The sequence below is a fragment of the Etheostoma cragini genome, chromosome 4, assembly GCF_013103735.1.
Source record: "Etheostoma cragini isolate CJK2018 chromosome 4, CSU_Ecrag_1.0, whole genome shotgun sequence".
Lineage (NCBI taxonomy): Eukaryota > Metazoa > Chordata > Actinopteri > Perciformes > Percidae > Etheostoma > Etheostoma cragini.
The window spans coordinates 5,679,780-5,707,046 of record NC_048410.1 but is presented as its reverse complement, the minus strand read 5'-3'; the positions used below and the strand labels follow the sequence as shown (position 1 = coordinate 5,707,046).

The following is a 27,267-nucleotide window of genomic DNA, read 5'->3' as shown; positions in this document are numbered from 1 at the left end:
CTCCCAAAGCCTTTGACCAAAATTAGCTTGCTGTTTATTTGAGGAATGCCGGAAATAGCACAGAGAATTTTGGCCGGTACTGAAGTACAGTATGTGCCATAAATAAACAGACATGAAAACATTTGAACGTGGGACAGCTCCATTATTTTGCCAAATGGCCACATTGAGAAATCCTCTGTGCTCCGGCGCTTAAATGTTTAATGCAAAACACATTCACCTGCTGGAAGGTAATCAGCTTTATAAGAGAGGAATGGTTAGTTTTGCATTAGAACACTCTGTCTTTTGTCACAGTATTATAATAATTTTCTACACATTTATTAATCATTCTAAGTAAGAATCTCTTTGCTGCCATATAAATATTATTAGACATACTTGGACAATCTTTTTGTGTTCAGAAACACTTATAAGTTGGCATATCAAATTAATTTGAAAAATTGAAAAATGTGAAATATGCCTATTCCAGGTAGGGAATGAGTCCTTACCCCAAGTGAAGGAGTTCAAGTACCTTGGTACTTCACGAGTGAGGAAACAATGGAGCGGGAGATTGGTCGGAGAAAACGGTGCAGCGGGGGCGGTACAGCAGTCACTCTATAGCACCGTTGGGAGGAAAAAAAAGAGACCTGAGCCAGAAGGCGTCGAAAGGAGCCAGTTGAGGTGGTTTGGGCATCAGGTAAGGGTGCACCCTGGGCGCCTCCCTAGGGAGGTGTTCCAGGCAGGTCCAGCTGGGAGGAGGCCTCAGGGAAGGTCTAAGTGGAAGGTATTATAGCCATACCCTGGCCTGGGAACGCCTTGGGACGCCCCAGTCGGATGACGATAGATGGATGGATCGACGCAAGCTCTCTATCTCTCACATCTCTATTTTTTACGTTTTAACAACATTTCCAATATAGACAACTAATCAATGTCTTACATTGTATTTAATGTAAATTAAACAGCAGGTAAAAAAAAAATGTCATGAGGTCAGCCAGTATTTGCAGTAACCACTCTCATATTATTCCTTTGCCACTGCCATTTTTTGCCACCAGAACACTTCAAAAGCACTCTCTGAGGTATTTTATAACAGAGTAAAAACAGATCCTACTACTGGCAGCCTCTCAGTTTTTCTAATTTTAATTTTAATTCCACCATTGGCTATGAGGCAGAATGCTAAAAAATCCTGCTAAGAGGGAAGTAGATGGACCTGCAGGCTACAAAGAGGCCTTTGAGTGCAGTAATGAGGAAACAGTTATCCTTCTCTGGATAGATGTGACTGGCAAAAACGACGTCCACGTCATGGAATGAAATCCTATACTTTAATACAGTCTTTCCTCTAGGAATAATGACACAGGATTCTACAACTTTGTTGTCTTGTGTTGTCTTCCCGTCAAAATTAAAAATCAACACTTTCATTGACGCTTAGTAACACTAACTTATTAACTTTAGTTTTACAGCTATTTTTGGAATTTATGGTCAATATACCTAATTTATAGGAAATTATACCTAATGTTTGAGTTAGAAAAGCAGAAATTAGGAATTATTTAGACTAAAATTAAAGGTATGTATGTTGATGGACAATCCCAGACTGGAATATGTCAACTTTTACTCAACACTATTTCGAAACATTGCCAAAGAGCATTGTGGAATTAATAATGTTATTTAGGGTAATTACAGTTGGGTAGTTAAAAAACATTGATATAGGAAAGCTGGTCAATTTGACCCGAGGACAACATGAGGGATATGCTGACAGAGAGTGTGTGTGAGAGAGAGAGAGAGAGAGAGAGAGAGAGAGAGAGAGAGAGAGAGAGAGAGAGATGTGGAAGACAAAACAGCAGTGAGTCTGAAGCCTTAAAACGTGAAAACTGAAAGGTAAGAGGCAGTGATAATGCACGTGAGAAAAAGAGAGAGACAAACACACGCACGCACGCACGCACACACCCACCCACACATACACACACGCACACACTCTGCATTCATCAGTGGTCATACAGTCCTTATATTGCTGCTGGTGCCTTCAGCCCTGACCTTTACTAAATTGTCCGCAGCACTCCATCTGTAGGGGTGATATCAAATCTGCGCCCTTCATGATTTCACATCTCAGAAGGGCTCCTCTTCCAAAGCTTGTTTCAGGAGATGCTGTAATGCAGTAGGTTTCTGCCAGACGGACCATCCGTTCATGGATGGTCACCAAAAGAGGAGGGGCAAATTATAATGATTACGTCAGTCTTTCTGGCACCTTTCAGTGACAGGGAAAAAACAACAGGCTGACATTTTTCATTTATGAGCAGTGGTAAGAGAAGTAGTCAGATCGTTTACATAAGTAAAAAGTCCTGTTTTCAAAATCATTCTCAAGTAAGAGCAAATGTGTTAGTATTAGTGTTGTATGTATTATTATACTTATAGTACAGAAAGTAAGAGCTCATTATGCTGAATTTTAGATTAGTATATATTTTATATTTATATTACTGGACTATTGGTGATGCACTAATGTGTTCATCTGATAGAGATTTTATCATCTATCTCTTGTCCAGGGACTGCAGATGAAAATAACCTCATAGCTAACTCTGGTACTGCTAAGGAGCTGTGCATTGTCCCTGTCAAATAAATAAATAAATAAATAAAAATAATCACTTTAATATTGTAGCTGGGGAAGGAGGGGCTATATTTAATAACTTTATAAACTGCTGGGTAGCTTGAGCTATAATAATATATCATAATATAGTATACTCATATATATATATATATATATATATATATATATATATATATATATATATATATTGTATGGATAATCTAAATCTGCAAAGTATCTTGAAACTAAAGCTGAAGCAAAATGTACAATGATTTTCTCCAAATGTAGTACATTTGAAGTTGTAATGTCAGAATAATATATTGTACCTCAGTACCCCAGAATGGTACAGAACGTATGTAATTGTACTTAAAGTTACATTCCACCACTGCTGGTGAGTACCAAATGCAATCTAGCTGGTGACTGATTATAAAATCATCTTTTCCCCATCATCTCCTCAATATGTTCACAAACACAGTAAAATAACCCATCTGATCACCCGTTGCTATAGCAACTCCAGCTTGAGTGCTGTGATGCTACAAGGCCATGGATGTTGTTGTGGTATCCGGCGTTTGCAGTGAAACAGCACAGTCTGTCTGTTACCAAAAGTACTGGGAACAGTATAAAAGAAAAGCACTGGGAAGGTGGTTGGAGACAGAAAAACAACAAAGAAACTTTTCAGGTAAAAAAAAATAAACAGCATACATAAACCATGTGATGTGAAGACAGCAGAATAAGTGCATTAATCAAACCAGACTCTTGTGAATTAAGACAAAAAGTAGCTGCGCTAAACAGAGAGGAGGTAAAACACACTTTGCGCCAACCCTGACAGGAAGAACTTGCTATCAATCGGAGTGGATAAGTAACTCTATCCGCTACTGTAGGACCATGTCTGGGACCATGTGCCACAGAGAGAGCACTCCATTCACAATCAACCACGGAGGAAGAAGTGATGAGTGAAATAATTCGAAACACGATGAGGAACTGTGAATTAGCCCTGAAAAACACGACATCCTGGTGACAGATCCCCAGCTGTCTCTTCTGTCCCAATGTTGAGAGCTGACAGCTGAGTCGACGTTGTGCAATAACTACTGCTTGCTTCATTACACCAATGATACGGTCGTGACAGGAGACAAAGTGACTGACTCTAAGTGCTGAACACACCAGACATCACTCTGGGAACACTTTTCAACTCAAAGTACCAGGCATGGCTAATCTCGTCTTGTTTCACGATTCTTGTTACATTTCCACCAGCTAAATGGACTGCATTTACACAGTCTTCTAATCTAAGGGATCCCTCAAACATCAGACAGCATTCACTCCCATTCATACACACTTGAGAGAGGCTTCACTGCAAGGTGCCTAAATATTCACATGCACACTGATAAGCAATTTGGGGTTCAGTATATTGCCAAAGGACACTTCGAGGAATGTCATGTAGACTGCCGGGGCTAGGGATCGAACCGCCAACCTTTCGGTGGACAAGCGCTCTAACTCCTGGGTCACAGCTGCCAGCATGCTGTATAATTAAGCTTGTCTTGTGGACAGGCAGTAGAGATGTGGATTTTTTGCTTTACGGGAAGTGCATTATCACAAAGACATGCACTGTGTTGCCATTCATTGTCAAGCTAATTTTAAGCACACCTTTGAAATGCCGCAAAAAACAAATGCAAATTAGGTGCATTTTCATGAACTGGCATTGAGCAAATAAACTAGGCTACAGCATAGTTTCTTCAGAAGTCAGCACTATAGGCTACACACGGCTTTAATCCCCTAGTAAACACAGTGGTAGAAGCAGAAGTTGCAAACCGGAAACAAAACAAGTCGATTTGGTTATCTAACTTGTCTATTAAGTTTCAAGTTTTAAGCTCCTTACTGTCAGATGCACAACAATTACAGAAGCAGTCATTGTCACTGAAAATCTTCAGAGTCAAGCTCCCTCCAACAGTGCTAATTAAATTTTTATAAAACAGAAAACCACAGATAAAACAAAAAATGTTTCGAATCTAAGATGTAAGACATCAAAAAGGGCAGAGAAAAATGGAGAGAAATCCTCAGGAATTTGGTTCAATTGTGCATGTTGTAATTGTTCTTTCATGTAAATACATTTCTTTCATAGTCATAAATGTTCGCTCTGTCAGAACCTATTTTTTAAATATCTCAAGTAGCGCATCAAATCTCTGTTTGCACAATTAGGGAATTTTCATCAAATACTTCCCGTTCACATTCATTGAACATGCACATCAAAATACATACAAAATACAAAAGCACGCCCTCGTAATCAAAAATATATTTCTTTTGCTTACTGAATGAGTGGCCTGTTCTGATATATGCAAAAAAGCAAAGTTCTGATCTGTTAAAAAAGATGACTGTAGCAACTTTTGACCAAAACTGTTCCCACGTGAAGACATCAGTATTTAAAGAAATAGTTCAACAAAAAGCTTATTATTTTCAATACATTTCAACGAGCCCCTCAAAAAAAGCCAAGACTTGGACCATTTCCCATAACTTGGTTCTCTGGAAAGGGTGAGTTGGATTATAAGCCTCCTGAAAATAACTCACTGCGCCTTTGAAATGAGCGACCCCGCTGTACGACGCTCCACCACTTCATTGTGAGAGTAGTCTTGCATTGCCAGGGTTTGTGGATGAGGGACTGTGGATGAGGGACTGGCGAGTCCACACAGCATTCCGGGATGGGAGAAAACGTGCCCTGGTGTAATGGCATTTCTTTAATCCAATCACAATCGTATTGGGTGGCCCTAAGCGCTGTACGGAGCACTGGTGCCTCTGCAAAAACAGCCTCAGGAAGGAACTTGTTTCAGTGGAATATGCGTTTGTTCAAAGGTTGTTTTAGTCATGCAACAGAAAACTCAGATTGAAGAGATGGTCCTGCTAGCTGTCTGGATTTAGCCTGCAGAGATCTGAGGAGCAGTTAACCATAGTCCTCATTAATCGAGTTTAGCATTCTAGCATTCTATCGAGTTTAGAATGCCAACACAAAGAAAGTGAAAGTAATGGACCCCCAGCCGAAAAGAAGGACATCCGGTGGAATTTACGTCGGCCCCTGAGCAATCCCAAAAGTGGAAAGATATAGATTGTGGATATAGACTATCATGAGAGTGACCAAGCCTGGCGAGCACATTGTGAACAAATCTGAAGAAGCATGATCTCAGTTGGCAGGAGTTGTAAATGGCCAGTATGGCAGCTTGGCTTCTCTCAGTGGTTGCAGATGGTACCCAGCGACACAGGGGTCAACATTCTGTTAGTGCGAAGCCAGAAATACTGGTCCAGGGTGGGAGGCTCCATCTTCACCTGCCTTAGCAGATTTCAACACATGTGGGTGAGGAGGCAGCAGTGTTTGGAGGAGGGATCCTCTTATGTCCACAGGAGGTGATGGAACATTTTCGCCCAGCATATTTCCTTAGATTAGGATGGCAACAAGACCTCGGTTGCAGCTGTCACCGTGGTCCTACTCCACTCCCTGCTACACCCTGCTATGCTCTGCGATGCCCTGCGACGCCCTGCTGAACCCTGCTGCCTCCCGCTACGTCCCCCTATGCTCTGCAATGCCACACTACACCCTGCAAAGCCCTGCAGTGCACTGCTATGAACTACTATGACTGCCATTTGTAGTCACTGCTCCATTGTCTTTATTGTGACTATTATTGCCACCGTGCATCACACCCTCAACCGACACTGTCAGACACCGCCTACCAAGAGCCCGGGTCTGTCCGAGGTTTCTTCCTAAAAGGGAGTTTTTCCTAGCCACTGTTGCAATAATTGTTTTCTCTTGGGGGAATTACTAGAACTGTTAGGGCTTTGTAAATTATGGAGTGCGGTCTAGACCTACTCTATCTGTAAAGTGTCTCAGTATAACTTTTTGTTATGATTTTATACTATAAATAAAACTGAATTGAAAATTGAACTGAACACAGGGTTTTACTTTTTGTGCTAATTTATGCTTGGTATGGACACAATTAAAAAAAAGAAAATAATTTGAAAATTATAATGCATTCTATCCTATTGTTTGAAAACCTTATTATGCGAGTCCAGTTTCTCTAGTAGCAACTGGATTCTTTTGACCTTTGATTTGATTGATCTGAACATATGTGGGGCATCGTACAGTGTTTGTCACATTAAGGGAAAACCATCTGCCATAACCTGTCTTAACCCATGAGCATCCACTGTTTTCAGTTCCTAGCAATGTATGTTTTCTCTTCTGCTTCATTTACAGTGTGTGTGGACACGTGTTCCCTTGACGGTTTGTTTGAATCGCAGTTAAAGTTAAAGAATGAATTCATATCCAAGAACAATCAAAGGCCAGCTGCAAATGCTTGATTTGGCAGTTTAAAGGGTTGATTTACCCAAATTACAGAAAAAACCTATATTGTCACACATGCCTATACTGCTTGGAATTGAGCCAGGCTGATTTTGGTTTCATCTCCCCATGTTTTGAGATTTACATCAGTGAGATTTCTTCCACTATGCACAGCACAGAAAAACAGTGGTCAGCTTGTTCTACAGTATCATCCAGGGTAACATTCAGACACATTTTCTGAATAACAGATGTTTCTGTTCATTTTTTTAATCAAATTTTTCAAACCTAAAAAAACAAACACAATTCTGCATTTATCAAAGATCATAAATAGCAAGCCTACAATGATTATTTAATTTGCCAAATAGGTAAATTCATTCTTCAAGTCCAGGCTATCTGCAGCCTCTGCTTGGCCAGCTACTCTTTGGAAGTAGTCTGGTTCTGGTCTGAATAATAATTCCCTAATAATAATTCCCTAACTAATTCTCCTGTACTTTACCTCTCCACTTCAAATACATACCAGACTAGCTCAAATGCCTGTTATATGGAACCTGTTATTGCTCTACCTTAATTTTTGTTATGAATAAGTGTCTCTTTACAATTGCTTGTGTCAAAATTAGATATAAATGCATATTGTGAGAGAGAAAAATAGGGCACTACTTTGCCATGCCCTGTGTTGAGCTGCTCTTGGTTTACCTCAAAGACTGCTTTGATATCTCAGACAGTCATTGACGCAGGCTGGTGAAGTAACTTTATAGCCTGTACGTGCAGGCAGAATAAATATGAAACTATATTATGTCCAGTGTGTGCACACTTTTGTGTAATACAGTTTTGCTTATTGTACATGATCCTGTTATTTACTGCTAAATACTACAGTGTGAATTGAAATTCATCTATGGTTTGTATTTTACCGCACAGGTTAAAATGGTGGGTTAAGTGAAAGTGCGTGCACGTGCCACTATTTGCGGGTTTTCGCCCCTATTGCGCCCGGCTGCACATCGCACGCGGAATCCATAAACTGTCAAATGCACTGTATGCTCAGTAGGATGGGATTTGAACGCGCTCAGAATGTCTCGTCCTGTGTGCGCTGTCCTATCCGCGATGCGGTTTGGACACTGAACTCCCCCCCCTCCCTCCCTCCCTCTCCTCCTCACCGCGCGGAGTTCGACGCGCGCAGGCACAACAGATGGTACAGTACAGCAGTACTGCAGGAGCGCATGAATTTGATGTAGAAGAAGTACTTTTGTTTCTTTAAACTTCACAGGAACGTTTAGTATAGCAGGAGGACGAACTCGACTTGCACAGCCACTGGATCCTACGTTTACAGGCGGAATTTGGTGTCAAGGTAAGTTGTGATGTTTTCTAGCCGATCAGATTTCGGAATGAACTCAAAGCACAAATGTGATGACTTCTAATATTTTTTCTCCGTTGTTGATGCATCGACGTCTAACAGCAACCCTAACCGTTTAAGTTTGTTACGTAATAGTTTACGGAACAATGGATTGATGCAAAACCGCGCTGGCGTCAATTAACCCACCCTTAGATCTAATGCCTTAAAGAAACAGGGAATTTTACACCATTTGGGTAAAGACAATTCTTTTTTAAGATAGCCTAATAGCTAGTTGCATTGCAGATTCACACTATGTTGCTACAAAATGTTTCCAAAACTAATCTTTGAATATCAAAATAATTTCTTAAAAGTGAGATTATAATTGACTAATTGATTTTTGTAAATGATAGGCTACTTGGTAAACTTTATAGATGCAGTGCTGGGTATGAATTAAGATTGACCTCCTCATCATCCGGGAATTCTTACAGCAATAAGAGTAATTTAGTTGTAATGTTCCAGGGAGTTTATACAGCACTAAGTCTTCTCTGGCGCCACAGGCACACATGGAAGTGCTGATGCTGCAACTCTGTGGGGGTGCTGATGCCACAACACTGGGCAGCATTAAAACATATAAGGATAATTTAAGTGACTAAAGTTGAGCTTTTACACAGGGACAACTTTTGATGTGAAAACCCATGCAGAACCAATAATGTCAAAGGTCAGTAATGTTCTCTGACATCATCCATGGAGGTTTTCATCTCTTGTGAGAAGTGGACGGGGTAACAGTGGCTGATGATACAAGACTTCTAAATATGAATTCAAGAAAAAATACTTTTACAGAAATCAGATAGCCTTCTCACTCCGCCTCAAATGTGTAATGAGATAAAAGCACGGAGATTTTTAATGTAAATGGTCATCACACACCATTTGTAAAAATGTTATTTTGTTATACAAAACACACAATGACCCTTGTCGACATTAAAATGAATTCGCTTTTAGGAAATGTGCCATGATTAATGTTTTGCACTCTGTAAAGTCTCCAGTTCATGAGGAATAACTCCTGACACTATCAGCATGCTGTGAATAGATACGGTTTTACTTTAACAGCCTGTGAGACACTGACACTAATCTCTCGGAACTCTTCCATGATCGCTGCCTCAGAAGAACATTAGAGAGCAGACACTGACATTCAGTTCCAGGATTTAATAAGACTTATAATCATCAAGTCTCAATCTTCTTCTTGACTTTGGTTATTATTAACCAGCTTTTTAGATATAGATTGAGGTCTGTACTTTTGGCAGCCCAGTAAGCCAGCTGAGCCACACACTCAGATTTACAGAGGGGGAAAAACACACCATGGGAGCATTTCTACCATAGGTTGATGTCATTAATTCATGTCACATCATTAAGCCCTTTAAGATGAGGGATGAACTGTATGTAATGATTTGTTCAGTCCTAGAAGAGGTCCAGACCTTCGATGGACCCCAGGTGGCCCGTGGCAGCAGCAGCTACAGGAAAGCGCAGCAGATTACCACATAGCCTCGCAATTTGCTCACAATTAGATCTCTGGGGAGAGCCGCTGGGACTTTGAGTTGCATCTGTTCTTGAGAAACGTGGGGAGCTGTGAAGAGTGCTTTGAAAATATGACTGCAGATGTACAAATCTGCTAATACTGGTGAAATAAAACGGATGACGGTGGTGATTTAATGAATGGAGATAAATAACTCAGTGGACAGTGGAGTAGGTTCTCCTGAATAAATAGCCGTGGTATCCATTTCTGAAAAGCCTGTTCATTCAGATCTCTAGAAGTACTGCACCATTTTGAATATACAATGTTTTTATTACTTTCTGCCTTTTCTAGTCCAGTGGTTCTCCTTATACAGTGAAGTACATATTGTACTGCGTGGGTACTATTGTCTCTAAGCTATTACTCATGTAGGTTTTTTTTTCTTTGCATGTGGCTTTATTTGTGCTTATTAAAATTATTATGGGACCTTTGAGAGTCCTCAGCCACTTATGCTCCTGTGCAATAGCCAAATGCCAGCTTCACCATGTGTGCTCTGATATAGTCAAGGGGTGTACTATGCAGAGTACTTGTACTAGAAATAAACAGCAGCAATGCAACATTGCGGCCCAAATTGGTATACCGCAGAGCAGATATTATGTGGAGATGTGGATGCAGTGATGCTATTTGTTTGCCTCCTTTATGTGTCAACCTGAGTGGGCAGTGCCATTTTCTCTATTGAGAGTGAAGTATACATTTTGACACCAAAGCACAAGAAGTGTCACTGGGAGGAGGCACTGGTGACATTACTGGAGTGATTATTGGAGTGTCGGAGATGCTCCCACTGTAGTATTTCATTAAATTGGTGGAGTTGGTGGTACTGGAGAAAATAAGAATAGCGGGCCATTGAGTATGAGTGAGGGACCTGTAATATACAAGAGAGTTTAATGAATTAAGTCAGAGACAACATTCCTCAAGTGTGGAAGGGTTAGAACTAAAGTAATAAGATAGGACTGGCTCTTTTTATGAGAACTGTAGTGTGTGGACTGTGAGTGTAGTCTCTCGCTACGAAGAGCAGAATCAAAAGCGTGTGGATATACTCAGCCACTGCAGAGTCTGACTGTTGTATTGGATAGACAATACAACATTGCCCTTATAAATACAGATTTTTGCCATACACATATATACATATATATATATATATATATATATATATTTATATATTTATTTATTTATATATATATATATATATATATATATATATATATATATATATATATATATATATATAGACTGCATATTTATGTATTTTCTACACTCAACAAACAGCCAAACATATAAAGTGTTACAATGCAGCAGGGGAAATAACAATGATGCATGCTTGCTCATTTCCAAACAGTCTGCAGATGTATTCTGTTTCATAATTATGATGTCATGCAAATATGAATATGATGCCTTAAAAATCAGTTTTTAGCAGAGCAAAACATATCCTGTAAACTAACAAAATAAATCATGTAGACATTTAATACTACATATGTTAAAGCTACCACCATTATCTCTGAGTCAGTGTGGGATATTTTTGTTAATGGGCTCCATATGATACTTCTCCAGTTTTACTGCTGCTGCTGTCCACCCATCAAACCCAGGCCAACGCTGTCCTGACATGACTGAAGCAGCCAAGCAAAAATACGTTGCTGCAGAGACTAACTGCAGTAACACATGGGTTATTTTTTGTAGCCGTGCGTGTGCTCCCTTCATTTCTAGTGGATCAATAGCATGCTGTGCATGTGAGAAGTAAGTGAGAGTAAAATGAGGGCTTATACACTAAAGTGATTAAATCCTGCAGTGATACCTGTAGCACTTGGGCAATGCAGCATCCGACATTAAGTTGCTAGTCTCAACATTAAAGAGAAGATGCTCCCATTTGTGACAGAGATGATGGATGCATTAAATGTGAGCACGCTAACACACATTGTACAGTATGCATACATTACTGGCTGAGCTCAATCATGCACATAGTGACTTGTTCTCTGCCCATTTCTTATTAAACATTATGTGTCAGTGAATGGTACTGCTTCAGCACAACCAAGATCAGTTTAATATTAATTTTATTAAGATATTTCAATTGGTGGAAGACCAAAAAGAGGTGGGGCCTAGGCACAGCTCCTGATCTGCCAGTTGAGGAAATGCATGTGATGCCAAAGAGCCACCCTGCCTAGCATCCACAAATAGAAAATGTGAAGGGGAATTTTAAATGGAAGTGGATTAATATTTCACCTAAACATTGATTCATGCTGCCACTGTAGACATTTTCATCTACAAGCGAGTCGCTTATGCAAAGGCATAAGGCAGTAACGTTACCGTGGTCCTAATCTGGCACCTGTCCTTTCCACTATATGTACACGTTTTGGGCCTCCTATGTAAAATTTTAACTAAATGTGATTTCTTAAACTGAGAACACAGGATCATGTGCAGATATTTTACCGGTGTACATACATATTACAATCTCCTATAATCTGTGCGTATGTCTGTGTTTATTCTTTTTCTTTTAATGTCACCAACCTGCCGGGAACTGCTGATGAAAACTAGCCCGTGTAGCTAAATCTGGCACGTTTACATGATGGACTCAAGTTCTCATGTTAATTAATGTGCATTGTCCCTGCTTAAATAGATAAACATAAAATATTTAGAGCATTGTTGTCACCACTAGTTTGTCACCCCAGGTACCTGCTCTGTCATTTGCTAATTCACAACCGGTAACAGGGGTTGACACAATGAAGGCTGTTGATGTACGGAAGGCATTATTATTGATTTCTGTTGTTTGCCGACTGCATCCTGAAGAAATAAGATGGCATATTCTGGGATCTTTGAGTGTCTCAGGTGTGGATGCATAAAAGGGATACCTTTTATGCATCAACTCCAGCATGGTTCTGCTCTATGAATCAAGGAACTGATGAAAGGTCTTGAAATGTCCAAAATTGTTACCAAAAGCAGTGTAAAAAACAATCAAGTAGCTAATGTAGATGTAATGCAGAACATTAGATTATTTACTAAGGGAAAAATAGAGAAAGAATGCTTACAGATTCTGTTTGTCATGTTTCATGTGTCAATCCTGTTATTGAATTCTCGACCCTGTTTAATCTACTACATGTTGTACTGGTCCTCACTTCATGCTGCACAGGTGAAGGACAGGGGAAATCTATTTTCATTAAAGTTGCACGACAGACCTTGAAGATAACAGGCAGTTGCATGACTACAATAAATGCTGCTACCTTGCTCGCATGCTCTGGTTTGTGACACAGATGTGCTTTGAGTTGACCCTTGAATCACGACTGAACAACATAATATCTTAACTGAACATCTGGCATCAGTGTGCAGTAATAGACTACAGCACTGTTTATACTTGACAGGGAAGCAAATTGGAATTTGAACAGGCTTCATTATCTGTGTTGTGTTGTGCTTTTGAGCTGGATTTCAAGTGTGATGACAAGCTCAGCTTTGTCAGTTTGCCATTCTTATAAAAGGTACAACAGTGCAGGTTTGGCTTCTGGCAAAACAGGAGGAGGAGGAGGGAAAAGGGGGTCGGTAATAGAGCAGGCAACTACTGTAAAGACAGAATGCAATTATATCAGAAATCTTAAAAGGTCTGCGTCACCAGAGGGAGCAAAACAGAGTAATGTCTGTTTCTAAAGAACACAAATGAATCATATTTGCCCAGCAGGCTTGATCACTCACAGTATATTACAAATTTGTGATTTGCAAAGGAAAACAAATGATTTAACTTTTTAATTACTGCTGTTGCTAGTGCACAACAAATAATGTTTATGGGCAGCTGCAAGTATCTGTATTGCCTCAGTTAAACAGGGCATTAAAGCAGCATTAACAGATTGTTTTGGCCACCATTTTGTGTCTGTTTCAACAGACAGGGCAGCAGAAACAAGTTGTGAACACAACATTGACATTTAATCACATTTTAAGTTGATATGGTGAAATGTATTAGCATACTATTACTTGTTTAGAGATTCAGCAATTAGGGAGCAACTGTATAATTCATTTGAAGTCGCGTCTCTGTCCGCCTGATGAATGTTATTCCAATATCTACTCTCTAATCTGGCTCTTGAGTTGCTAAATGTGTCCACCATGTCCTCCAGCTACTGTCTAACTGTCTGTTGTTTGGTGATGAGCAGGTAGTAAACACTGGGATTACAGAGTTTTTTTAACTGAGAACAGCTGCTTGTTGCGATTGAAATTGGCACTATGAAAGCGGTGAGAGAGAACCAAAACAGTAAAGTTGTAGGCCAGAAGGCTAAACAATCCGCTGGAATTAGATCTAAATCTCTGTAAAGCAGAGGGGAGCTGCATTCATTTCATAAAGTTTTTCATAAAACTATCAATTATAGCCACTTAAAGGAGAGTGGAACGCCATCTTCATGGGTGTCAGATATTTCCCTGAAAGATTTTTGACAGGAAGTTGTAACCTTTTGATCGTCTCAATCTATCCAACACCTGAGTCCACTAGTAGCCTGGAAAGATCCCCAAATTAACAGTGTACAGTTGCAGTCCAGTCTCATGGCAGTTCGAGAAATGGTCACGTTATTTAATCTGTTGATCCGTGAACATGACGCGTTAATAGGGTTAATTTCGTGTGGTGATCACAAATTTAAGAGTAATGCATTTCAACGCATAGCGTATTCTCTTCCTATTCTCTTGTCTTGCGTGTGACGGTTCCTTTCCCCATTATTGTTTTCCTAACCACAACTGCCCCGGCGTTTCATTTCTTTGTTGTTGTGTGCCCTTGCGCCCGGGGATTGGGTCCTGCGAGTTGCGGTCCGTCCCGTTGTTGTGTGCCTGTAACATGTGGTGGTCCGTCCTGTTGTTTTGGCCGGGGAGGGTCGTTTTGTTTCCTCGTTTGGGCGCTTTGTTTCCCTGTTGTTGCGTCCCCCAGAGCAGGTTTCAAAAATCGTGACATTTACACGAAATAAAAAACAAAATTGTGACCTGTACACAAATCAATAAATCTGAATAACGTGACCATTTCACAAACTGGCGTGAAACTTGCTTGAGTAGAGACTGTTCCAAAGCCATGTGCACCTTCTCATCTGCCCTTGTGTGTGTTGTGACAGGGGAATATAGATTAGGTGAAGATATTGTTTGTAAGAACCAGAAACAAATGTTTCTCCCCTGGAGGTGATTCATTAATTTGACTAAAGTGTGCTTTAATGAGATGCAGCAATTTCACATTGAATGAGATCCACTTTGCAAAATCCTTTTCTAACAGATTAGAAGGAGGGAAACTGGGCTGAGGAAACAGGTGGTAGACATTAATGAGCTCATCCAATAAAAATCATTCAAAACAACTGTTCCTACGCCTCTTGCAAGAAAGACAATAACAACACTGATCCATCCTGTATGTTTTATCTTTACTTGCTGTTTGAAAACATAAACAAACCTCTTCGACCTCCAAAAGACGAACAAGAGAAAAAACAAATCTTCTAAATTTAGCCCTCCTCCAAAGCAAAAGATGCTTTTCTCTGCATTGAGCAGAAATGGTAGTGTACATTGATTCCACACTGAAGGACTTTGTAACCAAGGCAACTAACAACAGGCGCAGAGAATGGTCAGATTAGCCAGTGAAGTGTGAAGAGGAAGCATTTCAGATTTTACATAAAGCAAAAACAGCCAAGCTGCTTTGCATCAAGACATAAATAATATAAAAAGCATAAAAAGCTGAAATAAACCTGTTTCACGTTGGTAGATATTACTTGTAGCAAGATCTGTGCTGCGTGTGGTTAGATTTTAAACCAAGTACAAATTCCCAGGGTAGTATTTAAACACCAGGCTTAAAAGCTAAACGCATGTAACTAAACACAGGGGTGGAGATGAGCTAATCACAGATTTCAGGAAAAAAAGAGCCTGTTGGAGGTGGATGCCTCCATTAGTGATGAGGATTCACACCTCAGTCATTCATCTACCACCTCCCACCGCACTGACCCCGTCACATGTTCTGAGTCACCTGGGGCCTCGCCACTGCTCCATGCTTACTCTCTCAGCGTTGGATGTTAGATTCTCTCTCTCTCTCTTTCTCTCTCTCGTCATGAAGCACACCAACGCACCAAGAGTAGATTAACTGTATCACTGCCTAGACAACCAAGAAAACAGAGGAAAGTATATTTAGGTACAGACTGCTACTATTGACTGCAGAAAGGCCTCAGAGACGTTTTTTTTTTCATTCATGTGGGACGAAAAGAAGCATGAGTCCAGCTTAATGGTGGATAGTAGGTTTTTGTAGAGCGCTGAGCCCAGTCTTCCAGCCACATCACCTTATCTGAGAAAAACTAAGCATGAACCCGAGGACCAACCCCCGTGGGCTTTCAGTGTTATTACTCCAATTTTTCTTGCCCACTATTGTGCTGTGGACATGGATTTAAAAGAGTCGTTCAATTCAGACTGGCTTAATTGTGCCTGCACAGTTGCGTGTTAATTCTGCCAGGAACATTGTCGTCATAAAGATAAAAGTAGAACAGAGCAGCATGTCACACATGACAAAAAACAGCAGACGGACAAATGAATGAGAGGGACGCAGTTTTTTTTAACAGGGCTTATGTCACCATCAATATTCATCCTCTTAGCACCAAAATGTATTTGCAATCCATTTAATGGTTGTCAAGACACTTCACTCAAACCAAAGATATTAACCTAATGGTGGCACCGGAGGAAATTTCAGGCTACATCTACAATACAATTGGTGTAAAAATGAAGGTCCTTTACCCCATGAATTCAGACTACTCCGGCATTGCAGAGTCCCTAAAACTGAGAAATTTGGATGTTGCTTTGGTTTGAGAACTTCAGGGTTGCTTTGTAGTCTAGATGGACGTAAACATATTTGTATCCTCTAGGGACCATGTTTGTACTATTCAATTGTGATTGAGATATATCAGTCTGGAACAAACTGGTCTGACCACATCTGGACCATCATTGCTTGCAAATGTTTCCCTGAATATGGACATCTGTTAAAGTGCTCATATTATACTTTTTGGCATCTTCCATTTCATTTAATGTGTTATATATCTTTTTTGTGCACATTATAGGTTTACAAAGTGAAAAAGCCCAAAGTCCATCCCAAAGGGATTTATCATCTCCAACAGAAAACACTGTTCACAAACTGTTCCAAACAGCTCTATTGTAATCCAGACATTACTTCCGTGACAAACGTGCGTCACTTTATAACACACGTTATAATGCTCGCCTAGCTGCTAGCATGGCACGTCCTCATACTTCTGACTGGGTAGTTAGTCCTTCCCTAGCTACTGCACATGTGTGACTCCCAACACAGATGGAACAGAAGTGAGATGCCTCAATCTGTAGCTAAAACAGAGAGCTCAACACACAGGGTGAAAAGAGGAGCTGCAGCAATGTGCAGTACAACAGACATATGGTGTTTTCTGAAAATTAAACCATGTATCCCTTGTTTGATACAACCTCTAAATACAATCATGAACCTGAAAATGAGCATAAAATTACTTTAAATTCCAAAATTAAAAATTTGACAACAGGAAAAGCTCCATATATTAATCTGAAAGGACATGATCGAAAGCTTCAGGATACCTTAATACGTTAATATGTTGTGAAAATGGCCATTATAATGTAATACAAGACAAACAGGCTATTCATTTTTAGAGCACATACTTCTACATTTTAAGCTATTAAGCACAACAGACTTTTTTCTTTATGGAAACAAGAAACTAAATAAATAAATGGGGTGTTGACAGCTCTGCTTTATGAAGTAAACTGTTTTCTGGGATCAGATGATAATCTGGTGAAGGAGCGTACATGATTTGCACGTCCTGCCTGAATTTTTTGCTGAGTGCATGTAAAGCTGTTGGGATTCTTTTTCTCTTTCTTCTACTTTCCTTCTACTTTCGGGATTGACCCGTGCAACTGCAGTTTATGGAAATTCTGCCGTCTGTCCTTTTTTTTAACCAAATTTCCATTACTAATGCTTCCTTTCTGTTGGAATTCTTGTAGCCAGCATGGGGCCTGGGTTGGTTAGGCTCTGCTGAGGAGCAGGGGGACAGGCCTGGTGGGCAGGCTGTGCTGTGATTTCACCGGGACCATTAAGGCCATATGCAGAACAGCTCTCTACTATTGTTACTTAGATTTTCTACAAGCTACTCAGCAGTGTCTCCGACATCTGTTTACCTGCACGCAGTAAGAAATACACCTCCACTCTATACCGTCATTTGCAAAGCAGCTAGAAATCAGTGCAAGCTGGCTTCTCTTGCTCAGCATCCAAAAGCACACAGCAGTGCAACAAACCTAATTTTCATGAACATTGTGTCAAGAGAGATTACCCATCCCTCATCTTGCTGGCTTTTCTCCCCTAGTAAGAATAGCTTGTAAATATGAAGAGGCTGTGGAGAATATTACAGAACTGACGTACAATAAGCTACTGTAGGTGGAAACAAAAACTCAGTAACCTCACTCTCTCTCTCTCGCTCTCTCTCTCTCTCTCTCTCTCTTTCTCTCTCTCTCTCTCTCTATATATATATATATATATATATATATATATATATATATATATATATATATATATATATATATATATATATATATTTACATACATACTGTCTATAACATATATAATATCCTAATTTTAAGGACTGCACTGGTGTTGGTATTAATCCCACAAGAGATGTCCTTTTGCAGCCAAAGTTTTATAAGTGATGCAAAAACATGAAGGGTTATTAGTCTCAAATATGACACAACCAGAGAATGAACCTGCTCTCACTGCACATGTCCTAAATCATCAGGGTATAACAGTGTTTTAAAGACCTCTACAAACATCCTGGATATTTATGGCTGCAGCTTTTTTATGCAAAGCTTCTGTCAAGTTGTATCTGATCTAATTAATTTCTTTGCAGCAATTTACCGATGGCTCATTTGCACATGGCTACTCATATATTATGAGTAGCCATGTGTATATAAGTGTATTCATATTTTGTGATGACTGTTGAGGTGAAACTTTGTGCTTAATTCATCCAGTTTATGTCATGCCCAGTTTTTTTTTTCCCGAGTAGCAAAGATGATTATTTTCACAAGCTCCACGCTGGAAATATACTGTACATTTACGATAGCAAACCCACCCCCCCACAGCACACACACAAATACAGAGTAACAACTTATTTGAAAATGTGATGCTTTCCTTTGCTCAGCCTCACAGTTGTGCCAGGGGAGCGTGCGGCTGTCAGATCAAGGTACTGTACTGTAGAAAGTTGTTACAAATCCTGTCAGCAACACATGCATACTGATCAGCCTGCATGATACACAGTACTTCCTTTTCAACAGTACAACTACTTTAATACAAATCCTTAGACGAAGGGACATTTCTTTTATATTATTTTTTTCTGACTTTTCTAACCTCATTGCACTTACGTTTTTGTTTTGTTATACTGTTAACAATGCAGCGCAAGCTATACACACTCACACACAGATCATAGTTGTTTAAGTCGGCCCACCGATTTACCAATTAATCAAATCTAATTTCAAATATCATTGATTAAAAAGGAGCTATTTCTGCTTTCATTTTTCTTGACAACAGTGGTCTTTCATATATTATGTAGTAGTAGAAAAATGTTTACTCCAACATGTTATGGTGTCAATCCAGTCCGGCCAATACAACTATAAAAAATAAATGACTTGGTAGCCTACATTGAAATTTGGGAGGCTGTGAATCATTTCTACCAAAACAATGTAGAGATTTGTCTTAAAAGATTTTAACTCTGCAACCTTCAAATGAGTGAAAGATATAGATTTTAAGAAGAAGGTATGTTGTTATGTATAGGCTATTTGTCGGCTTCTTGAGCCGTGTGTTGCCAATACGCATCGGTATGACTTATGTTTTTATAGTTTTTTAGTTGCTCTCACGATCGCTTACCACTGAAATATTTTGCTAAAGCAACTGCAGTTTATGGAAAGCACAAGTGTAATTATGGTCAGATTTTGTGCCCGACTGATGGAGACGTGATATTGATAAGAGATGGGATTTTAGCATCTACAGCGTCAGCTATGTTTTTGCCATGTATCCTTCCTGTTTTAGGAAGCAGCGACTGCATTGTGTTTTGTCTGTAAAACCATGTCTGTGTTCTTCATATTTATGTAGTTTTATAGTTTGCTCTTCTTGTGTAAAAAATGTTGCTCTGGTAGATGTTTGAGATTGGTCATGCTGTGCAAACACCGCCTCTTTTATGAGAATGCACGCATTGCTGGATTGGGAAACCCTGGGCTGGTTGAACTAGTTGTTAACCCCCGTCGACCACGGTTGTTAGTTTAGGTGAAGCCGGGTAACTGATAAAAATCCAGGCCCTGTTCAACTTGCTTCGTAGTGCAGGCCTCTGCTTGGTTCTTTTGGAGAATCATTGTAAAGATTTACAAAGACTATGTTTATGGAAATGTCTATCTAACTGGGACGTGTTGGGACCGATTGACGGTGGGTTTACTTTTTACAGAATAAACTGGTACACTGCAGATTACATTCAACCATATATCCAGCTAATTTATTTAGCTCACATTACAGTATTGTGTAAACACTTCATTTTAAAATATATGTGTGGAGAAGCAAGGCGTTACTCCGCAGCGCTGTGGAGATAGGTCTGGCAATGTGAGACTACCTCAGCAACAATGCAACACAATCACTATACAGTAGGCTAGAATCAGCGGTTGATGCATAAGTGAAGCCAAAACATCTTGATTGGCCCCTGGTGGCTGGCTGCAGTATAGGTCATAAACCCCGCCCCCCTCCATGTTAGCAGAAGTGTAGTCGATTGTGACAACATTCCATTTCCAGGATTACACCGTTGCCGGATGTCCGTTACCTTCTGCTGACTCTGTGTTGGAATTTTAAACTCCGGTGAATTTGTGCGGGCTATGGTGAACTTCTCCTCCGATCTCTGCAGGTTAAATCCAGACAGCTAGACTATCTGTCCTATCTAAAATCCTTTCTGTTGAACGACTAAAACATCCTTTAAAGTTCCTTCCTGGGGCTATTTTGATATGACCCAAGACGATTGTAACTGCTTTAAAAAATTTCAAATAAACCAAAGCGAGACTAATGGAAGTAACACGGACCAAATTGAAAAATCTAAGTCCACATCAAAGAAAATGTGTACAGAGTTTGTCGGACGGTTTTTTGATTAAGTGTTCTTTTCTGTGATAAGTTTGATTTTTATTAATTATTTGATGCAATTAAAATTGGGTTGAATGTCATAATTGACAACTGTGATTGATTTGCGGCTCCACCTCCCAATCACTACTACACAGATTGTGGCTTCAAAATTACAAGCTGGGATGGCCTGTATCTGAGATGTTTTGGCTCACGGAAGGGAGTGAAGACGCATTTTCTAGGCTTCTCTCCAAAGCAGCAAGCATTAGAGAGAAACTTCTCTTTGATTTCACACCAAGCCCCAAGACAACAACAGCTCTGCAGCAGTCCAACCCATCAGTTTTTATATCCTCCAAGAACTTCATAACACGCTTCTAACAAGTAGCGGCATGGCGCCCTTTCCATGAAGCTTCTTCATTCTGTTGAGTTGTATTCGCTCTCTTAGAATAAAAGAGAATTTAAATGAACATGGAGACAGCATTCATTACTGGACTTTGGATGTAGAGCTAACACAATATTAAACTGGTTAATTGTGACTAATAGTCTTGTATACAAGATTAATTTGTATCCGTTAGACCGCATTGTGCTGATTTAATTGGTTTTTAACTTAAAAAAAAGAGGTGGAGTGAGACAGGTCGATTTCATATACACATAAGTTTGCCCTGCCTTGGCACAACAATATTAAACCTCCTATGCTGCAGTATTCCTGTTTTTGCTGACTCACTGGTTTAGCTGAATTTTAAAATCTACTCCACCAGAGCGAGATGTATGGCAGTTAGTCACAGGACGGAGAACATCAGATCTGTAAAAAAAAAACATTCCCTTCATACCCGATATTATTAACCTGAGTTGAATTTGGAATTGGCACAATTCCATGTTATTGTAAGCTTGTTTTTTCTAATGCATATTTTATATACGTTTCAGCATAATTTTATCTTATACCATGCTTTGAAATATTTTGCTAAAAAGTGCAGCTTTTGCACTGCCCCACTCCCTGCAGATTGATGCTATTTCATTAGAAAAAATACATCACATAGAATGAATCTATCTACCATGCAGATACCCACATATTCATCACACATGCATTGCCTTTGAGCAAAGTAATCATCTTAGCACATTCAGTTTCATTTGTGCTGGACTTCTGACAAAACCCTCCAGATCTGCCTTGTTTTAAACATCGGGCAACGGATGCAGCTGCAGCCTCCGACCCCCTCCACTCTGTCAAAGGCATTTTCATGCTCTGAACTTCCTAATTTTCAGTTCAGTGAAATGATGATATAAGAAGCCTCCTCACCCCGGTGGAGAATAGACTGAATGAGAAGAGAGAATAAAAACTGGAGCCAGAGTGCAATGGTACACAGAGATACAGCAGAAACTAATGAGAGCGTTAACACAATCTATTTACTTTACACATAGGAGAACACAACAGACTGTGTGAGAGGACAACGAGGATGGTGCTTGGAAGAATTTGTTGTATTAGAGTTAAGGGATCTATTTAGTTGCCTGCAGAAAAGACCTTGGTCTCTTTGCTAGAAAGATTATGTCAGCCTTGTACATCCTTGTCTCCGTAATGAGACCTTGTTGCATATTTATGGTTGCCAATGTCGGCTGGTCTCTCTGTCAGCCAGGAGATCAAGCGACCACTTTAGTCCAAACTGAAATATCTCAACAAAGTCTGTTTACCGAATTCTACCACTAGGTGTCACACTTAACTCGGACTAAGGAGTGAGACCAAAATTATACTTCTTAACAGAGCGAGGTTGCATATGTTTCCATATAGGTGGCGCAGTTTTAGTTTTCTTTTTATAGTCTAAGACTAACTCAGACATAAATCGTATATTTACATATACATTTATCGACATATGGCAACATGAACACTCTAATCCCCCCCACATTTTATTTTTTATTTTGATTCTCTTTTTTCCTCGTCTCCTTTATCAAGCAAATAAACCTTGGGATGATTGCAAATTTCTCACCCAAGGTGAAACGTTTTCACAGGTAAAGCTACTCTACTGAGATCCTAGGTTTTAGCATTTCTCCTTCCTGGGCTACTACTTTGAGACCGGTGGAAGCAGATAAGATTAGCTGTTGCTGCAGGTAAGGATTGGATGGAACCCAAAAGTACGAGACAAAGATACAGTATAGGAGTTTCTCCATTCAGCTAATGTGATGTTGGATCTTGCTAGCATTAAGAAATACCAATGCTAATACTGCCGCAGATAGAAAACTGACAATCTAAAACCTCTTCCATGTGCTCCTTCTCTTTTATGAAGGCAGGCAGCATGGTAGATAGTGAATGGCAAGAGACATATATTTTTTACTTGTCATTTAGCTGACGCTTTTTCTTCCACTAGGTGCATTCAACCATGAAGGAATAAACTGCAAGCACACTACACTACTATATATTACATTTTATGTTAGCCAACTATAAAGATAATAACAAGTCAAAAAGGTTGGCATTGTTGTAGTTAGTTTTGTGAGAAACTGCTCAGTGACATCTCTCGCACAATATACGTTACCTTGCTAGCTAGCTAGGTAGCTTAGCTATGTTCCATGCACAATGTAAGTGTTTAGTCCACGGCTTTTTATTAGCCTAATAAGAAAGAACAAGCAAGATCTGTATTTCATTGTGAGTACATCCCAGTATAATCAATCGGGGCGGCTGTGGCTCAGTGGTAGAGCGGTTGCCTGCCAATCGGAAGGTTGGTGGTTCAATCCCCGCCCCTGCAGTCATTGTCGAAGTGTCCTTGGGCAAGACACTGAACCCCGAGTTGCCCCCGGTGCTGCGCATCGGAGTGTGAATGTTTATCTAATGAGCAGGTGGCACCTTGTACGGCAGCCCTGGCCACAGTGTGTGAATGGTGAATGTTTCCTGTAGATGTAGAAGCGCTTTGAGCAGTTGTTAAGACTGGAAAAGCGCTATATAAATACAGCACATTTACATGCATGCGCACACGCATGTGCAAACACACAAACACAGGCATCAGCGAGACGCTACTTATGCAAATTTTGGATGTGTAGTCTTTCTACAGTTTTATGACAAGTTTTATGTTTTTTTCCACTGCGTGGTATCTACTCAACTCGCCTCGACTCTACTCGCCTTTTTTGGTTTTCCATTACAAAAACAAGTCCCTGGGACCTGCTACCAGGTACTTTTTTTAGTACTACCTCAGTCGAGGTTCCAAGCGAGCTGAGGCGAGCTCAAAAGGTGACGTGGAAACCTGCAGACTGCTGGTTGGTCGGATCACTGCGTTGTTAGCAAACAAGAGTGTGGAGTGTGTGTCCAGAACAAATGGACATTTTAAAAATAAATCTAGCCAGACACCGACAGATTATCTACTCTCTGCACTATTCTCACATATCGACTGTTCAATATTAAGGGCTGTTAGGGGCTTTATGTCGTTTCCAATATTGCACTCTGTTACTTTAAAAAAACAAGACAAGTTATCAAAGAAAAGTTTTTATTTAGCTTTTCAAGTAGCGCATCAAACCCTCCCGGACATCCCGGTCTTCTTCCTCTGCACCCTGTGACAGTTTCCCCCCCGGCTCTGCTGTCCCAGATGCATCCCAGTCGTTGTCATAAGTCTCTCCATGACTCTCAAAAAGATTATACGAAGTCCAGCAGGTCCGAACCGGAGATCTCACCGGTCGGACAACGCCCACCAGGCGGTCTGCGGCGGCGGTTTTGCAGTGCGTGAATGCTCTGAAACACAAACAGCACACATGTTGGTGTGTAATCGTGGTTGCTAAATTTCATGTACTTTATATAACGCTAGCGTATAGCATTAGTAAATACTGACCGGGGCCCCTAACACATGCAAATGTTAGCTAACGTAACCAGGAAACTTAACTTACCCTTTTGTGTCGGCGAACAACAGTCATGTCGACGTCTGAACTCTGTGGGTATTCCCAAACTCCTGTTTTGTTTTTTTAGCGGTGATTTTTGTTGCTTCCTTCAGCTTCTTTTGAAACAAAACTTTTCTTCTGGCTGTAGCGAGTAGCCGACGTGCTGTTGTGAGTTGCGTTGAAAATTACATCATAACGCGTAGCTATGGTGACCAGCCACGCTGAGACGTTACTCATTTTGCAATGGAAAACGAACGTAGAAAGAATCGAGTCGAGTAAAGGCGAGTCAAGGCGTGTCGAGTCAAGCTGTTACCGGCAGTGGAAAAACGCCATTACTGTAACGGTCTTGACTAACAAAATTGAACTTTCAATTGACAAACATATTTTTACACAATTCAAACAGGTACTTGTCTTTCACCAGTAACGTCATACATACATACATATTACATACATACATCATACATATTTTTCCCAAAATAAGGTCCCATGGTGGCCCACCAGCCACTCCATAGGCTATAATTGCCTTCTGCTGCAATTGCAACAACACCATTTCCCTCAAGTTTATCACAGGAAATAGTTTTTCTTACAATGGGTTGGCACTCACCGTGGTGTAGTATTGTTTGCTTTCAAATGTTATAAATTGACTGTCTCCTCCTGTCAGTTTCATTAATTGAATTTACTGCTCACTTTTCCAATATCAATTTCACAGTCAGCACTCTGACGGGACTTTCAATTAGTTTGAGCTTGACATTAAACCCTAGCCTAGCTTTATTTATCCCTGCCTTTAGATGATAATATTTCATGTAATAGCGATTTTATGCATGGCAATTAAAGTTTCTGTCCACTCAAGCAGCACGGAGGAACTGAAAGCTGAAAATGCTGGCAGTGCAATGACTTCTGTTTGGCAGAGAAGAAGAAGCTGAGCTAAAGATTTAAAGGAAAACTTAGTTGATCATGTGAATAATGCAAATTTTTAACTGCCAAATTATAGCTTTTAACACTACAATAACATCTATAAATATAGAAAATGCACCATTACAGCCATTATTTCAATTAACTCATATGTGACTAAAGCATCTTTTAATTGTTTATAATGGTGATTTATAGTAGGAGAGATGTCAGAGTGATTGGACCAGCGCCACGAGCAGTTAGGGGGCGGGGGGGTAAGGTAGCTTGCTCAAAGGCAACTGGCAATGCCCAGGAGGTGAAGTGGCACCTCTCCAGCTACTGATCCACACTTCGTACTTTGGTCCATACAGGGACTTGAACCGACAACCCTCCGGTTCCCAACCCAACTCCATACGGGCTGAGCTACTACCTACTAAAAAAGAAGGCTTAGGTTAGGCATTAGTCTTGAATGGTTCAGAATAGCCCATTTAGGGGATACGATGTGATCAAAACGGGTTTCCATTACAGACCAGGAAGTGAAAACCCCCTCATAGCAGACACAATTATGCAATGGGTCAAGTCAATGCTTGTTCGACCTGTGTTTGGACCCACTAAGACAGTTTGCTTTTTATTTATAAAAAAGTATATATCGAGCAATTTAAATTTGTGTATGAAAATATATAAAATGTTAGGTTCAAAACTATCGCCACAGCATTCATTTGACACTTAACATCACATTTCCAGCCCTAATACATAGTAAACAGAAAGAACAAAATGGGAATATTCCATGAGATAACATAAAAATAAAGCTTAAGGGAACACATAAAATTCCCTTTTATTAGAAACGGTATGAATTCTACATGAAATCTACATGAAATCATGATCATGATGATGTATTCCCATACATATTGCCAGCACTTTAAGAAGCGTAGTTCATTATTCAGCATAACAACGCTACTAAAGTTGAAGCCTGAGTATTAATAGTAATAGTGGGAATTTCTGTGGAGCAATTTCTTTTGACTGTGTATTTAAGTTGAAACCTTAAACCCGTTATGGTTTATTATTTTAACCAATACTTAGTTTTTTTGAACAAGGCTGTCTGTTTTCTCTTACGTTATCAGTAAAAATGTAATCAATATCTGTGGGATTTTGCAAACGTCGATTAGAACCAACGCCCCTTTAAAGGTAGCAGCTGAACTTGTTTATAAATCCTAATGGGGCTGGACCCAAATGTTAGTCTAGGCAATATGCATGCATGCTAGACCTCTCACCTTATAAGCCAACCCTAACCCCCTCACTGAAGAAAAATCTCTTGGTAATACCAACCGTTACTTTCCTGTACCAGTACTGCAAAATGAGGAAGCAGCTTTTAGCTGCTATGCTGCTTTGCTCTGAAACCAACTTCCTGGTTGTATTAAAGGTGCTTCAACTGTGCAGCTTCAAGTCTAGACTTGAACACCAACTGTCCTATGCATTTTGTTATTTTAGCTGATCAAATGCACTTTTCCTTTTTGACCTTTTGATTTAATTTTAATGTGTTCTTTTGTCTACTCCCTGCACTTTAATGCACTTTGAATTGATGTGTATGAATCATGCTATATATGACTTAACCTTCCTCTGGTGTTAGCTTTCTGCTGCCATCTGAAGTGTTAGCGGGTCATTTTGGACCCGTGTATTAAAT

General features: G+C 40.0%; 1 protein-coding gene across 1 annotated transcript in view; it reads left to right on the top strand.

The window, feature by feature from the left end:
* The first annotated feature begins 7,984 nt into the window (after window positions 1-7,984).
* Window positions 7,985-27,267, top strand: part of camkvb (CaM kinase-like vesicle-associated b) — a 41,065-nt gene continuing 21,782 nt past the window's right edge. Inside the window, exon 1 of the mRNA XM_034868736.1 lies at window positions 7,985-8,205. The gene's annotated coding sequence lies outside the window, so the exon portion shown is untranslated. The remainder of the gene's footprint in view (window positions 8,206-27,267) is intronic.